Source organism: Schistocerca nitens, chromosome 3 (assembly GCF_023898315.1).
Source record: "Schistocerca nitens isolate TAMUIC-IGC-003100 chromosome 3, iqSchNite1.1, whole genome shotgun sequence".
In the NCBI taxonomy this organism is placed as follows: domain Eukaryota; kingdom Metazoa; phylum Arthropoda; class Insecta; order Orthoptera; family Acrididae; genus Schistocerca; species Schistocerca nitens.
Genome location: NC_064616.1, coordinates 922,945,763 through 922,964,622, shown reverse-complemented (window position 1 = coordinate 922,964,622; position 18,860 = coordinate 922,945,763).

The window sequence follows — 18,860 nt, the reverse complement described above, 5'->3', positions numbered from 1 at the left end:
CATTATTTGGGACTGGTAATACATTTTTTTTGTTAGCAATGCATTGCGTTGGGTAATTACAAGGGAGAGAGAAAAAAAATTGCTTTTGGTTTGTTGCTGTAAATGAAAATGTGTAACGTCATTCGTCATGAGTCAGCTGTAACAATATTATGATAAGTAGAGTATATGTGATCACATTCATAAATGACATGGGTTAAATGAACAACTGCTTATAGCACATTAATTTCATAAATAATTTCTCCTGCAAAAATGTATAAGAAAAATGGATTATTAAGCTGAAAGAAGAAACGCATTTTATGCTGAAAAGTAGTGAACTTCGAATTAACAGGTAGTGAAATGTGAATAAAAATGTGTTCCATAGCTGTCCTTTCCAAAACCTTCAGTCATTATACTATGCAATATAACACCTGCTGTCAAAGCGAACTGCAACAAATACTTATGTAACTACATAGCATGAATACATAACTTCCACATTATCCTTATCATAACTCCATTATTATCATCACCTGTAAAGAAAAACTTCATTATCCATAGTAGCATATTCTTCATCATTATTCATCAGCATTCATTATCATCTGCAAAAAACTCACTTCATTACTCATTACATAACTATTCCTTATCTCTAGCATATTCCATCACTAAAACTAAGATGTGTAGTTCTGTCTGACAGCCTGCATCAATCGCCTTGTATTCTGAAAGAAAAAATTAGTTAAGACTGCTATTCAACGATGTGTATAGTATATTCTTGTTAATGCTTGTTAATCCTGATCCATTTACTCTTCCTCACGAGGTTTGCATCTTCTTTCGATCATTCCGAAGGTAAAATTCCCATTTCTGTTTAATTTATTTCTTTCACGCATCACTTCTTTCTGAAATTAATGAACAGAGATTAATGTCTTGCATTTAAATCATATACTCATTAAATAATGACTGGTTTATGGTAACATAATTAAGCATACAGCATAACATGACAGAAAACGTAATATGTGAAAAACTTATATAGTGTTCAGCGGCAAAAATGTACTCAGTGTACCACAATGTAACAGTAAAATAGTCACGATGTTGAGATATCATAAGGCAAAATGTCAAAGTCAACTGGTGTTTGCTATATCTTAACTATCTCATAGTGCATACAAACAAAACATGAAACAATCGTATATACCTAAGAAAGACAAAAAATGTGACGTTCGTTGTGTTCAGGTCGTATGTTGTGTAGTTAATAGAGGCGAGAATCAAAGACTTTAACGGAGAGAAAATTTAATAAAATTAATATGTCACTAGATAACATTGCATAATTATTTATAAGATACGTAAGTTTCTCTGGAAAAAATGTGCACAGTCTGATATGTAACTACAAGAAGAGCGACCTGCTAACCTTACCTTGCCGGGCACTTGCCAAGAAAAAATACGATAATCATCAGTAATTAGTCATGTGAATATAATTGCATAAGTGATCATAAAACTAGCAAAATGGCATTATAGCATGTTAAATCATAAAGTGTCTTCATTCAATAAAAGGTTTGATGTTTGACCAATGGTGGTTGCCTTTGGATTTTCTGGTTTTCAAAGTTTCGACGTGTACAACATTGGGGTGAGGAATGCTGCGAATCCGATATGGACCTGCGTATAGAAGTTCAAATTTACTGCACCTACCTTTTCCTTTGTTGGATAAATAGTGTGTACGTACTAATATTTTCTGTCCAATGTGAAAGTCACGGCGTGTACAAACCTGTTTTTGCTGTCTTCACCGGCGCTCTGCGGCACGTTTGATGTTGTTCAGCGCAATGTCGATTATTTCGTGGTGTCGTAATCGACGAGATGTAGGAAAATTTACTAATTCTGTAATTTTGTTTGGTGGTTCAACATTTTTCAGTATAACAGACGGAGATAGCATAGTGGATTCATTTGGTATGGAATTAATTACACCTTGGAATGAGAATATGTGTGTGTCCCAATCAATATGTCTTTTGTGGCAGTATATTCTACACAGTTTACCAATTTCTTTCATTAATCGTTCACAAGGGTTCGAAGAAGCATGGTACTTGGATATATAGATCGGAGAAATGTTTCTAGCTCGTAACATGCGTGTCCATATAGCAGAACGAAATTGTGATCCATTATCGGAAATTACTTTCAACACATGCCCTACATGAAATAGAAAATGTTTTACAAATGCTTTCGAAACAGTTTTAGCAGTAGCTTTGCGTAACGGAGTGAAGGTAACAAATTTTGAAGTGAGTTCAACAGCGACAAAGATGTAGCAAAAACCTCTATTAGTTCTCGGAATTGGACCAAAAATGTCCACAGCGGCCATATGTGTCAATTTAACAGGTACAATGGGATATAATGGAGGAATATGTGCAGTTGTGTCTGACTTAGCTTTCTGGCAGATTTTACATGACGCTAAAACCCGTCGTATACGTTTCTCCATGTTGGTAAAATAACAGTTCTGTCTCAGTATAAGAAAACATTTTCTAGCTCCGTAATGTGCGTAACTTAAATGAGTATACCAGATTAATTTGTTAACAAGCTCGTCAGGAATGCATAATAACCAATTATTGCTGTCAGGATGAGAGCGGCGAAACAGAATGTCATTGCGTACAGTGTAATGGTTTCTAATCGTAACATTATTCCTATCTTGCCAGAGGTGTTTAATCTCTTTCCATACGTTGTCTTTATTCTGTTCTTGTGCTATGTCCTGTAATGACGACGAAATAAAATTTTCAAATGCAACTTGTTGAATGTAAATGACGCTGGAATTTGCATTGCAGAAGTTGGTTGCGACGTCTTGCTGATTGTTGCTAAGAGAACGAGATAGTGCGTCTGCTATAACATTTTGTGTGCCGGGAATGTGAACAATTGTGAAAGTAAATTCCTGTAAATAAAGCTTCCATCTGCTTAATCTATCGTGTGTGAATTTAGCTGAAAGTAAAAATTGTATCGCTCTGTGATCTGTGTAAACGGTGGTATGTCTGCCATAAAGAAAATGCCTGAATCTCGTAAAAGCCCAAACAACACATAATGTTTCCAGTTCTGTAACAGAATAATTTCGTTCTGCGGGTAACAGAATGCGACTTGCAAATGCGATGTTTTTAATTACAGTTGAGCCATCTTCTTCAATTTCCTGGAAAATATGTACGCCTAAAGCGGTGTTAGAACTGTCGGTGGCAATGGAAAAATTTTTAGTAAGATCTGGGTGCGATAAAAGTGGTGCATTCAACAAAGCATGTTTCAGATTCATAAATTCAGAATGTGCTTGCTTATCCCAGGACCAGATAGTGTTTTTACCTGTCAATTGGCATAATCTAGGTGTGTCTAAAGCAGAGTGATGAATAAATTTACGAAAAAAGTTAATTAAACCCAAAAAACTGCGTAGTTGTTTTTTCGTCGTAGGAACCGTAATATCACGTAGAGCTTGAAGTTTTTTCGAATCAGGCGCAATGCCTTCTGCTGAAATTACATGTCCAAGAAATTTTATAGAAGTTTTGCCAAAATGCGATTTACTGAGGTTAACTGTGAGTCCTTGTGCACGAAAAGTTTGCAACAGTCGTTCTAAAATCACATTGTGTTCAGACCAGTTGGCTTCTGCAATAAGAATGTCGTCTACGTACGTCGTGATTCTGTCTTTAAGTTCTGTCGGAAGTATTGTTTTCAAACCGCGAATAAAAGCTGCAGAAGAAATAGTTAAGCCGAACGGTAATTTACAAAATTGATAACAGTCACCGAAACAGAGAAAAGCTGTATACTTTCTGCAATTCGGATGAAGCTGAATTTGCCAAAATCCCGATTTCAAATCTAGTGTGGAATAAATAGCCGTACCATGAAATTTCTGTAGTAGTTCTTCTAGTGTCTGTGGTCGATCTGTTTCATTAATAATAATGTCATTAATGTGACGCGAATCAAGTACGAGGCGAAGTGAGCCATCTTTTTTCTTAACAATATGTAGCGGGTTTATGTACGGACTAACTGCCGGTTCAATAATTCCTTGGTCGAGCATATCTTGCAATTCTTTTTTAGCTTGTTCTCTGTGGATATATGGAATGGGATAATGCTTTGCTTTAAATGTGTCGTGCTGTTTGACTTGAAATTCATACATAAAACCGGACATACTACCAGGAATGTTGTCAAAAACTGGAGCTTGCTGTAAAAGAATTTTGTGTAGTTGCGTGCGTTCGTCGTCTGTATTTGCACTGCTTTGTTTAACTTTATCAGAAATCATCTGCATTACGTCGTGGTCAGCTTCGTCTGGAGTGTTATAGTTATGTACGTACGTATCCGTGAACAATGTGGAATTACAGTCTATGCCACGTGATACGGAAATGACCTCTGTACGATTAATTGTTTGTTCTTCCGCAGATAAAGAGTGCTGAAAGTCTAAAGCCAATTGTACATTTTCATCCTTTAGCATTAAATAGGAATTTTGAAAATCAATAACTGCGTCGTGTTGTACCAGAAAATTAGTACCAAAAATAACGTCTGTTGTCAATAAAGGAACAATCCAAAAATTTGAGTGAAAAGTATGATCTGCAATACAAAATGATAAATGCGTCTGTAATTTTACATCTACTCCTTTACTCGATACTGCTCCTTTCACTTTTGTTTTGCCTAATGGTAATGTAGGATAGGTATTCTCCTTGTTACACTCGTTGAAAGTTTCTTCATTTATAACTGACATAGGTGAACCGGAGTCGATTACTGCTGAAAATGTCGATGAACCAGTTTTAATTTCGATGACAGGGTGTGAAATGGTTTTTTGAACAACTGGTCTTTCCTGCAAAAGAGTGTCTCTGATATCGTCAAAAATAATTACATTTTCGTGAACAGCATTCTGTGTGTCAAAGGTAGTGCTTGTGTTACTGGAAGATGCGACCTGTACAGTATCTAGTCAAATTCTATCTGACGTATTATTATTGTCAGGACGATTCTGTGGCATTTCGACTATTTGAACTGTTCTATTATTTCTTCCAGACGTATTACGCTCTGGATGATACCTACTGTCGGGTTCATTCATGAGAATGTGTTGTTGCTGATCATTTTGCTGCTCGTAAGACCGACTGTTATTATACGTACGCTGATAATTGTGCTGATTGTTTTTACGTCTGTCGTGATAGTCATTCCTATACGGTGCATTGCGATAGGAATTGAAATACTGTGTTTACTGTACGTAGTTGTTTATTTGCTGCCGTGCGTTACTATTTGTTGTACCAGGGACTATACGTCCACGCGGCGAAACATTAAAGTTTGGTTGACCTTGCACACTGCATTGTTGGTTAGGTATGCTAACCGGCTGGCTTTGATGCTGTTGCGGAGAAAAACGTCTATTGTTATTAAAATGTGGTTGTTCCTGCTGATAATTTTGTGGATTCTGATAATCAAAATTTTGTCTGCTATTAAAGTTCTGGTGGTTGTCGTTCCTAAAGCGTCTATTAGCTTTGCTATTGAAATTGCGTGGTTGATCGTAATTACTGTAAATTTGTTGGCCTTGGTTGTTATATGAAAAATTTTTGTTTACGAAGGAATAATCTGATTGCTGCACTTCTAAAAGCTGCAGCAGATCCCTGAATGCCGAAATATTTTCTTTTTGCTGACCCATTAAAAGTGACACTCTTAATGATCTTGGCAATTTAGAAATACATAATTGAATGAGTGCAGATTCACTGTATGGTTCACTTAGGTACTGGTTTTGTTGGACCATGTGCTCAAAAAATTGCGTGACACTGGCAAAATTTGAGTTCCCATAATTTGGCAAACTAATTAATTGATCCTTAATTCCGCGCTGTGTCGTCTTCGACCAATACGCTGACAGAAAAGCATTCTCAAACTCTTCTACCGAATAGCATTGCCTCGCGATCGGTCTCATACGAGTTGCCGGTTCGCCTTCCAAAAAACTACAAATAAATTCAAGTTTATGCGTTACGGGCCAAGTCGGTGGAAAAGCAAAGCTAAATTGTTGTATCCAATCTAGTGGGTGAATCTGTGTTCTGTCATTTTTAAATACTTTAAATTTTCTCACTGATAGAAAATGTTTCTAATCAAAATTATCATCTCTGTATGACGGAACAGGTTCATGATTGTAAGAGAATCTATTTGTCTGTGTCTGTTCGGAATCTAAGTCACGTACTCTCTGTAGATTACTTAAATTACACGCGCTGCGTGAGTCTGACAAGTGTTCGCAAAGTGGTGTCTGCTGTGATGTGTTATTAACTGAAATATTTTTCATCTCTGTTACTTCTTGCTGTAAATTTGACAATTTTCTACGTAATGTGTTATTAGACGAATCTACCTCACTGATTGTCTGTTGTTGATTTTGGAATTCAGGTGTTTGGTTAAACGAAGTCGGTGCAGTATCGTCTGATTTGTTGTCATTATTACTTTCTATAACATCAATACGACTGGCCAATTCATCATATTTTTCAGTCAGTATTTTTGCCTGATCATCGTTTTTACTGTCAGAAGCATTAATCTGCTTTTGTAATTTACGTGTGGTTTCGTTCAATTTTTTAACATCAGCTTTCACGACATCGGAATCCTGTGTTAGTTCTAATTGTTCGAATCTGTCTGTCACTGTCTGAATATCTGCTGTGTGTGTATCTGTTTTTGATTTAAGATCAGAAATTTCATCACGTAATTCTATGTTCAACTGTTTGATGGTATTAATTTCGTCGGACACTGCAGCAATATTGTTGTCTACGTATGTTTTTGCCTTCGCAAACAATTTACGTTTGTCTTCTTGTCTCTGTGCTGTGATTGTTTCCATTACTTGACGTTTACTTCATTTTGATCCTGTATAAATTTGCGGAAACGCCTATCACTGTTTTGTATGTGGTGATTAAAAAGTTCGTCAATTTGAGTGTTCTGTTGTTCGAATTTCGCGTCTATCTTTGCGTCCATTGTGCGCGAAAGTTCTGCTGTCATTAATTTAAACTCGTCGCGTAATTGTGTTGCTTTTTCAGAGCATTGTTTACCGACTGCATTAATTTCCTCTCTAAGTGTTTCTGTTGTAGCTGTTTGCATTTCCCTTAATTCGTGAGCAACAGATTTAATTTCTTCACTACTTTTCCATGAACAAGCCTCAATTTTCTCGCGTAATTGTTCCTTAGTATCATGACATTGTGTGGCAACGGCTCTAATCTGTTCACTAAGCTGTCTGGAATTGTTGTCTAATTTTTCATTAAGGTTGTCATGTTTTTCATTAAGTTGTTTGAAATTTTCATTAAGGTTGTCTTGTTTTTTATTAATTTCATTAAGTTGCTGTTTGAGATTCTCACTTTGTTGTTGTAGCAATCTTGCCATAATTTGTACCAAGTCAGAATTAGCATTTCTATTCTCTGTGCTGTTTAGTGATGTACCTGCAGTTGTCACGTTTTGTGTGACCATTTGGTCATTCTGTGATTCACAAAAATGTTTGCTTATCGGATGTGTACTGTTTGACACTACCACGGAATTAAATAAATCCGACGCATTCTGATTACACTGCTCGTTTTCATTAAAAAAATTTGTCTGTTCGTCACGTGAACTTTGCAAACCGGTTGTGTTAAGCTGGGCAGCGCTCATTGCAACAGAACGCCCCGCGTCATCAATTGTCGTTAAATTAACAAACGACGCAATTGAATTTGTCTGATCATCAATAAGATCACAATCAACATTGGTGGTCGGTACACACTGATTGTCACTAAACGGAGGATTGTCATCAATACACTGTGTGTCACAAGTACTATCGGTCAAGTTGTTTAATTCAGTTATTTCACCCATTATACCTCGCGATGCACTATTAATAGTCTTTCGCGGCATTTTTACACTAATCACAATTATTCAATAATGAAACAAAGACAATACAAAATGCAACAAACAAATACAACAAAGAGCAACGAATTGCCGATGATCTGAGGAAAGAAAGTCACAAAATTAGTAAAAGCGTTGCGCCAAATGCTGATTATATTTTAGTAAATAAGAGCAGATATCTGGCTTCTTTTCAGAAGATTCTCAAAGAAATACGATCCTGGTCCGGATGTCGCCAAGTGTAACTTCCCTGCAAAAATTTTGAAAAGACAATAATTAAATATTAATGGGCATAGAGCAAGTGTAACCTCCCCGTGATAATATGAAAGTGAAAAGAATTGAATATAATTGCAAATAGTGCCATATGTTAACTTCCCACAGTAATAAAACTCAATGATAATAAAAATGTGCAAAAATGTTAAGTCCCCACAAAATTAACGTTAAGGTGAACCTGATAAATTTTATAAGGGCAGCTGCGCTGACCTTAGGCCCTGTGCAATAATTAACCTGATAAATTGATTCTGGGAGGAAAAGCATAGGAAATATTGTTTCAATTGGAATGATTCTTTTCTTAAAAACGATTGCTTTGAAAACAAAATTATTATTGGGGCATTTCTTGAACAAATTAATTACAATTAACATACATTACATTGTCAGATGTGCGCAATGCTGCTTCATTACCTTATTTAACAATATACCTTGTCCCAAACCGTGACCAGAGACCCATGTCGACGCCTGCCGACTCCTCACACACAACTACTTCCGACTGAGTACAACTCGCAACTGCTACACACAACATCATACTCGCATCTCTTCCTGCCGACTCGCTACACGCAACTGAACTCTCGCGCGGTCAAGCGCAGACTAGCAACGATAAATAACTCTCTGGTCAGAGATTCTGTCATGACTCGCCATCGCTGGTACTGAATACATACGCGTTTCAATGTCAAATAATGTAAATTGTTACACACCTTTTGTATGAAGGAGCAATGTATATATATTTCCCTTTTAATCGTACAATTTCGTATCAGTTATCTTTTGTCATAAATCTCAATATTCAGATATCAATACTTCAAACAATGCTCAGGCTAATCGGCACGAAGACAGTCTCGGAAGTTTTTTTTAACAACCACCAGAGAGAGTACTACAAAGAATAATTATGCGCTCATGGCATAGCTATTGTATGAAACTACTTAGCGCATGGATTCTGCGAGTATGAAGATAGAAAATTAGTGAACGTCATTCAAGGGTAGAATTGTATCAGAATAATTCATCGAATATAAAGAGATATTACACCTTCGAGTCTTATAACTGCAGTCTATTTTCTGTGTAAACTGTAAATAACCTTCCCGTCCCTGTATTTTGCCCCTGCTACTTTTAAAATTTCAAAGAATGTTGTCCAGTTCTTATTGTCAAATGCTTTCTTGAATCTACAAATGACATAAATGTAGTTTTGCCTTTCTTTAACCTGTCTTCTACGATGAGTCGTAGGATAAGTATTACCTCGCGCGTCTCTACATTTTTCCGTAACCCAAACAAATCTTCCCCAAGGTCATACTCTACCAGTTTTCCGTTTTCCCGTAAATAATTCATGTCAATAGTTTCGTAGCCACGGCTTATGTTATCTATAACTATGTTATCTATAACTATGAACACTTGCTGTCTTTATAACTGGAGTAATTATATTCTTCCGTATTATGCCTGTGTCATACAGTATATCTTGCAAATTTGGTAGATTAATTTTATCATGGCTGGCTCTCCTAAGAATCTCAATAATTCTGAGGGAATGTCGTCTACCCCATGGGCCTTATTTCCACTTAGGTCTTTCAGTGCTCTGTCAAAGTGTTGTCAAATTACAGTATCTCTCATCTCATTTCCTGTTCTCTTTCTACAATATTGTTTTCAACTCCATTTCCTTTGTAGAGCCCCTCTATATAAGGGACAGTCAAATGAAAACTATACAGGTGGAAAAAATAAGTAAATAGTCTACTATTTCAAACGTAATCGCCATAAATGTTAATATATTTATCCGACTGTAAAAAATGGAAGAATGTTTGCGGTTGCTTACTGAACCATGTTTGTACCCAGGCGTGCACCACTGCGTCCAAAACAAATCGATAGCAACGAATATCTCCCTTCAGGGCTCCACAAATATGAAAATCTCATGGGAGAGATCAGGATATATGAAGGATGTGTAACGGCTTCCCTGAATAGTTGAAACAATTTGCCAACAAAATGCCCGCCCGCACGTTGCAAAGTTTGTATCAAGTGCGCTGCTGAAGTTTCGCTGGGAAGCCCTTACATATCATCCTTTACATTCCAATCTCTTCCCATGGGATTTCTATTTTCTGTTATATTCCTTTACCCTGTTTCTGTAAAACGTAGCCCAATGCTGTCTCTGAAACTCTCAACAAACTCTGGTTGCTTCAGTTGCTCCAGATCTCATCTCAGTTTCCTGCCTTTTTGCAATTTCTTCTATTTTAGTCTCCCATTCAGAACAAACAAATTATAGTCGAAGTTCTCATCTGTCCGTAGAAAGGTCTTACAGTTTAAAACTGGTTCCGAAGTCTCTGTCTTTCCATTATATAATCAAACAGAAACTTGCCAGTGCTCTTCCGTCTCTTCACTTTCTCACATGATTCTTAATCCAAATACATTCTAAGATAAAAAAAAAACGGAAAATCGGTCCACGAACGAATTATCCGAATGGAACGGAAATCGGTAGCTGTGATGCACATGTACAAACAAACAAATAATTACAATTTTAGAAAAATTGGAAATTGGACGATTTATTCAAGAGAAAGAGGTACACAAATTGAGCAAGTCAATCACGCGTTGATCAATCTCTGGCCCTTAAGCAAGTAGTTATTCGGCTTGGCATTGATTGCTGGAGTTTTCGATGTCCTCCTGAGGGATACAGAGCCAAATTCTGCCCAATTGGCGCATTAGATCGTCAAACTCCCTAGCTGGTTGGAGGGCCCTGCCCATAATGCTCCAAACGTTGTCATTTGGGGAGACTGCTGGCCAAGGTAGGGTTTGGCAAGCACGAAGACGAGCAGCAGAAACTCTTGCTGTGTGAGGGCCGACATTAAATTGTTGAAAAGTAAATTATTGGCTTGCCATGAACGACAGCAGAAGGGGCCTTAGACTATCACTGAACAACAAATTTGAAGTGAAAGTGTGTAAATTGCATGATTTTGAGTTAGTTATTTCAGTATAAAATGATACAAAATCATCATCTTCATAAATATTTAGCTCTAGTTTTTTTTAAAAAAGGTAATCTACATTTTTTCATAAATAACTCACTAGCTAAATATGCATTCACGTTCCAAAATTCAGCATAACAAATTTTAAGTGAATAATTACTTGAATTATCTGTTATGCATTGATAAATTTCAGTGCCATTCTGGAAGTACAAAAGTAAAATGTTAAGAAAAAATGAAGATAATATTACATGAATGAAAGTACTTTGTAAGTGTAGTTTGTAACAGAACTATGTAAAGCACAAAAGAAAATACATAAATTAACTGGTCATAAATGTATATAAAGGATTACAAATGTTAAATGTCCATATGTACAGTATATACAATTATATATTTTGTTCAGAGGTAAATTCAGAAGATGACCGTTTTCGCTTGGCTTGAAGTTTATTCACATACTCGGGAACGTCCCTTATAACAGTCCAGCAGTAATCTGCTAAAATAGTAGTGCTCCACTTTCCGGCATACCTCTTCTCAAATGTGGCAATATCTTGATGAAATCACTCCCCATGTTCATCACTTACTGCACCACAATCTTTGAGGAAGAAGTCAGGATGACTATGTAAGAACTGCATTTTCAATGACATGTTGCAACCAAGTTTTCATGAGATGACAACATGTTATCTACAATCTCCTTGTGATTTATTGCCCGTTTGTTGCCTAAGAACAGTAAACAGACTGTTTTAAAACATTCCCATGCAACTTCTCATCACCTTGTATGATTCCATCAAAAGTATGGTCTCCAAAAAGCTCTCGAATCTGTGGTCCTACAAGGATGCCCTCCTTTACTTTGGTATCACTTAAGTAAGGGAATTTTTGCCTGAAGTATTTAAACGCGTCACGATCTTTGTTCATTCCCTTAACAAAGTTTTGCATGAGACCCTGCTTGATGTGCAAGGGCGGGAGCAGAATCTTTTTAGGGTCTACTAGAGGTTCAATCTTAATGTTCTTTATACCAGGTTGAAGAGATTTTCTGGTGAGCCATTCATGTTTATTGTTTATATCCAAAATATTGTACACAAGAAAGCCCAGGGACAATAATACACTACTGGCCATTAAAATTGCTACACCACGAAGATGACGTGCTTCAGACGCGAACTTTAAACACAAAATTTAACCGACAGGAAGAAGATGCTGTGATATACAAATGATTAGCTTTTCAGAGCATTCACACAAGGTTGGCGGCGGTGGCGACACCTACAACGTGCTGACATGAGGAAACTTTCCAACCGATTTCTCATACACAGACAACAGTTGACCGGCGTTGCCTGGTGAACCGTTGTTGTGATGCCTCGTGTAAGGTTCAAATGGTTCAAATGGCTCTGAGCACTACGGGACTCAACATCTTAGGTCATAAGTCCCCTAGAACTTAGAACTACTTAAACCTAACTAACCTAAGGCCATCACACACACCCATGCCCGAGGCAGGATTCGAACCTGCGACCGTAGCAGTCCCGCGGTTCCGGTCTGCAGCGCCAGAACCGCGAGACCACCGCGGCCGGCCCTCGTGTAAGGAGGAGAAATGCGTACCATCACGTTTCCGACTTTGATAAAGGTCGGATTGTAGCCTTATCGCGATTGCAGTTTATCGTATCGCGACAATGCTGCTCGCGTTGGTCGAGATCCAATGACTGTTAGCAGAATATGCAATCGGTGGGTTCAGGAGTGTAAACCGTACGCCGTGCTGGATCCCAACTGTCTCGTACCACTAGGAGTCGAGATAACAGGCATCTTATCCGCATGGCTATAACGGATCGTGCAGCCACGTCTCGATCCCTGAGTCAACAGATGGGGACGTTTGCAAGACAACAACCATCTGCACGAACAGTTCGACGACGTTTGCAGCAGCATGGACTATCAGCTCGGAGACCATGGCTGCGGTTACCCTTGACTCTGCATCACAGACAGGAGCGCCTGCGATGGTTGTACTCAACGACGAACCTGGGTGCACGAATGGTAAAACGTCATTTTTTCGGATGAATCCAGGTCCTGTTTACAGCATCATGATGGTCGTATCCATGTTTGGCGACATCGCGGTGAACGCATGTTGGAAGCGTGTATTCGTCATCGCCATACTGGCGTATCACCCGACGTGATGGTATGGGGTGCCACTGGTTACACGTCTCGGTCATCTCTTGTTCGCATAGACGGCACTTTGAACAGTGGACTTTACATTTCAGATGTGTTACGACCCGTGGCTCTACCCTTCATTCGATCCCTGCGAAGCGCTACATTTCAGCAGGATAATGCACGACCGCATGTTGCAGGTCCTGTACGGGCCTTTCTGGATACAGAAAATGTTCGACTGCTGCCCTGGCCAGCACATCCTCCAGATCTCTCACCAACTGAAAACGTCTGGTCAAAGGTGGCCGAGCAACTGGCTCGTCACAATACGGCAGTCACTACTCTTGATGAACTGTGGTATCGTGTTGAAGTTGCATGGGCAGCTGTACCTGTACACTCCATCCAAGCTCTGTTTGACTCAATGCCCAGGCGTATAAATCACGTTATTACGGCTAGATGTGGTTGTTGTGGGTACTGATTTCTCAGGATCTATGCACCCAAATTGCGTGAAAATGTAATCACATGTCAGTTCTAGTATAATATATTTGTCCAATGAATACCCGTTTATCATCTGCATTTCTTCTTGGTGTAGCAATTTAATGGCCAGTAGTGTATAATCCATTGTTACTAGTTATTATGACTTTGACTAACCATTATAATATTTGCTTTTAAACTTAACCTAAAAATCGGCATATACCTATCGCACCGTAATAAAAAAGTGTAATATGAAAACTAGAGCTAATTTTGAATTGTCTTTGAGATATTCGCTTTCAGCCCATTATAACTTATATGAATTTGCTATTTTCATTATATTTACATTTTCATTGTTGCACACTGCTATCGTCGAGCTACGGCTGTGCTACAAGGATGCCGCAGATGACAACCAAAGGGGTCCTGCTATGAAAAGAAATGGCACTTCAGACAATTACTCCTGGTTGCCGGGTCTTCGGCCTGGAATCTCATTGACGAGAGTAGAATTGCTGATAATTACGTTATGCTCTGTATGATATTCTACCAGGCTGCTTCCCCTTTCAACCTTTTCCCCAGAGTTTATATTCTACCGTCATTTTTTCTTCTCTTCTTTTTCCTATTACCGAATTCCAGTCACCAATCACGATTAAAGTTTCGTCCCACTTGATTATCTGACTAATTTTCTGTATCTCATCACACATGCATTGAATCCCTTCACCACCTGCGTAGCTAGTTAGCGTTTAAACTTTTACTGCTGCTGTGTCCGTTGGCTTTGTGTCTATCTTGGCTGCGATAATGCATTCATTACGCTGTTAATAGTAGCATCCAGCGTTTGTATGTTTTTATTCATTATTAGACTTACTGCAGCATTACTTCTATCTGATTTTGTGTTGATAAATTTTTACTGACCTGACCAATAGTCACGTTCTTCCTGCTACTGCACTTAACTAATTCTCACCATATCTAACTTCAACCTATCCATTTCCATTTTTAAATTCTCCAATCTGCCTACCCGATAAGGATGTTTAACATTCCACACTCCGGCCCTTAGAATGCTTGGCCGAGCGGTTCTAGGCGCTACAGTCTGGAACCGCGCGACAGCTACGGTCGCAGGTTCGAATCCTGCCTCGGGCATCGGTGTGTGTGATGTCCTTAGGTTAGTTAGGTTTAAGTAGTTCTAAGTTCTAGGGGACTGATGACCTCAGAAGTTAAGTCCCATAGTGCTCAGAGCCATTTGAACCATTTTAAACCTTAGAATGCTAGCTTTTCTTTTCCTGGTGTCTATATCCTACTGAGTATTTCCCGTCCAGAGGTCCGAATGATGAATTACTTTACCTCTAAAGTATTTTACCAAGAGGATGCCATCTTCATTTGACCATACAGTACAGGGATAGAAAAGCCACGGCTGTAGTTTTTCGCTTGCTTTCAGCCTTTCGCAGTACCATCACAGCAAGTCCATGTTGGCTAATGTTACAAGGCCAGATCAGTCAGTCATGTAGGCTGTTCTCTTGCCACAACTGAAAATGCTGCTCCCTTCTACAAGAACCACGTGTTAGTCTGGCCTCTTCATAGACACTGCTTCGTTGTAGTTGCCTTTACGGAACTGCTATCTGTATCGTGTCATCTATATAGCAGATGTAAGTAACATTTTTCAGTAACACTTCGTCTTCATTCCTACCCTAACTCTATGTAGAAAAAATGCGAAGTAGGGTCACCTCAGTAAGGCTCTGGCTTGGACTGAAAAGGACGTCTATCGCCCCTAGTGTTCAGCCTATACATCGAAGAAGCAATGACAGAAATAAAAGTTCAAAATTGGGATTAAAATTCAGAGTGAAAGGATATTAATGATAAAATTTTCTGAAGACATTGCTATCATGAGTGAAAGTGAAGAAGTATTACAGGATTTCGTGAACCGAATGAACAGTCTAATGAGTACAGAACACTGACTGAGAGCAAACAGGAAAAAGACGAAGGTACTGAGAAGTAGCACACATGAGAATAGCGTGAAACGTAACATCAAAATTGGTGATCACGCAGAAGTCAAAGTTAAAGGATCCTGCTACATTGGTAGCAAAATAACCATTGATGGACGAAGCAAGGAGGACACAGAAAGTAGATTATCACAGGTAAAGACGACATTCCTGCCTAAGAGAAGTTTACTGGTATCAAATATAGGCCTTAATTTGAGGTAGAAATGTCTGAAACTGTATGCTGCGCTGCGTTGTATGGTAGTAAAAAATGGACAGTGGGAAAACCGGAACAGAAGAGAATCGCAGCGTTTGAGGTGTGATATAAAAGAATGTTGAAAATTAGGTGGACTGGTAATATAAGAAATGAGGAGATTCTCCGCAGAATCGATAAAGAAAGAAAATATGGAAAACTCTGACAAGAAGAAGGGATGGGCTGATGGGAAATGTGTTAAAACATCAAGGAATAACCTCCATTGTACCAGAGGGAGTTGCAGAGGGTAAAAACTATAGGAGAAGAGAGTACGTAAGTCTGCAAGTACTACTCTGAGATGAAGCGGTTGGCACAGGAGAAGACTTAGAAGCCGGCCGCATGAGACCAGTCAGAAGACTGATGACTCAAAAAGAAAGAAGTTACAAGGCATCATTTACACCAAATACGTAGATGAGACTCAGGTTTCACATATGTATGGGAATACGGGGTAGATTTGACAACAAAAATAGTTACTGATATTGCCAAAGGTCTACGCTTGGTAGAATTCAATATTTACCAAAAGATCGTGGGTATTACGTTTGTGATTTGCCGAAGAAAGACAGCATAGAACCTGTACAACCAACTGACTTCAAATCCTTAGCACATATAATACTGAACCTGAGAGACGTTTCATATATTTACGCTCTGGAATAAATGGCAAATGTAGGTGGATATAAGTTTTCAGCACATGTAAGTAGAGACACTATGGAGAGAGGAGGAGTTTCCGTATATGTTAAAATTTATAATAGTGTGAAAAATTTGGAAACTAAAAAATTTTGCACTTTTATAATTGTAGCCATGTATAGGTCCCCACTGAGAAATTTTCAATTATTTTGAAAAACCTGGATTCTTTGTTGTGCTATCTGTCAGACAGAGGAAATCAAATTATTATTTGGGGGGATTTCAATGTAGATTTTCTGAAAGAGTCTGATAGAAAGCTTGATCTTTAAGTATTATGTGGTTCTTTCAATTTCACATCAGTTGCTGATTTTCCTAGTCGGCTGATACAGGAAAGTAGCACACTGATATATAATGTTTTCATAGACCAAGATAAATTTAATCAAATAAAAACTTTTTCCGTTAAGAATAGTCTGCCTGATCATGATGCACAGCTAGTTACAGTATATGATATATCTCTATAATGTAATGAAAAACAGTCCTCAAAAACAGTGCGTTCAGTTAACGATTTAACAATTCAAAATTTTAGGGAAAGATTGCAGCAGTTAGTCTGGGATGAGGTGTACAGGGAACATGAGGCTAATTTAAAATTTGACCTGTTTCATGATACCTTTGTGAGTATATTTGAAAACAGTTTCCCTAAGAAAACAGTGATATATTATTGTAAGAAACCATGTAAAAACATATGGATTACTAAAGGGCTAAAAATATCTTCTAAACAGAAAAGGGAAATGTATCTTATAGCTAGGAGAAGTAATGATAACGAAACAGCGAAACATTATAAAAACTACTGCACTGTATTAAGAAAAGTTATTAAATAGTCCACATGTATCTGCATTACATCTGAGATTAGCACATGGGACAATAAAATTAAAACAATTTGGAATATTGTTAAAAGGGAAACAGGGCAACTGAGAGCACAGGAAGACTGTATTTCTATCAAAAACAATGAAAAGTTTGTTAACAAGAAGTCAGAAGCAGAAAACATTTTTAATAATCATTTTTAAGTGTTGTAGAGAAAATAGGATCCAGCTATTCATTAGAAAATGCAAGGTATTATATGGAAGAGGTAATACATATGCAGCTTGATAAAACTGAAATTCTACCCACCTCTCCTTCTGAAGTTAGGATAATAATAAATTCACTCAAAAGTAAAAGCTCACATGATATTAATGGCATGTCCAACAATGTGCAAAAAATTGCACCCAACAGATAAGTAGGATTCTCAACCACATATATAATAACTCTCTGAAACAGGTCGTTTTTCCAGATAGACTGAAATGCGCTATTGTTAAACCATTGCATAAAAAAGGGGATAGATCTGATGCTATCAACTATCGCCCAATCTCACTTCTGACAGCTTTATCTAAAATTCTTGAAAAAGTAATGTATTCAGGAGTAGCATCACATATTTGAAAAAATGAAGTACTAACAAAATGTCAGTTTGGTTTTCAGAAAGGCTATTAACAGAAAATGCTATATATGCTGTCGCTGATAAAATATTTAATGCATTGAATAACCGAACATGACCCATTGGGATATTTTGTGATCTCTCAACGACTTTTGATTGTGTGAATCATAAAATTCTTCTAGATAAGCTAAAGTATTGTGATATGAGTGGGACAGTGCACAAATGGTTTGATTCATACTTAACTGGAAGAATGCAGAAGGTTGAAATTAACAGTACAGATAGTCTGTAAAAACCAGCAGAGTTCTCTAACTGGGGAGGTATCAAGAATAGTGTCCCACAGGGTTCAGTCGTGGGTCCCTTATTGTTGTTAATATACATTAACAACTTGCCACTCTGTATTCATGAAGATGCAAAGACTATTCTTTTTGCTGATGATACAAGTATAGTAATCACACCCAACAAGCAATAATCAGCTGAGGAAATTGCAAATAATGTCTTGCAGAAAATTATTAAATGGTTCTCTGCAAATGGACTCTCACTAAATTTTGAGAAAACAGAGTTTATACAATTCTGTACAGTATGTGTCATAACACCATTGATTAACATAGACTATGAACAGAAGTCATACTCAAAATTTTTGGGTATGTACATTAATGACAAACTGAATTCGAAGAAACACATCGATGATCTGCTGAAATGGTTAGGTTTAGCTACTTATGCTATGAGGGTTATTGCAAATTTTGATGATAAACATATCAGTAAATTAGCCTAATATGCCTATTTTCATTCATTGCTCTCATATGGCATATTTTGGGGCAATTCGTAATTAAGAGAGAAAGTATTCATTGCACAAAAGCGTGTAATCAGAATAATAGTTGGAGCTCACCCAAGATCACCTTGCAGACATTCATTTAAGGAACTCGGGATATTCACAGTACCTTCGCAGTGCATATATTCACTTATGAAATTTGTCATTA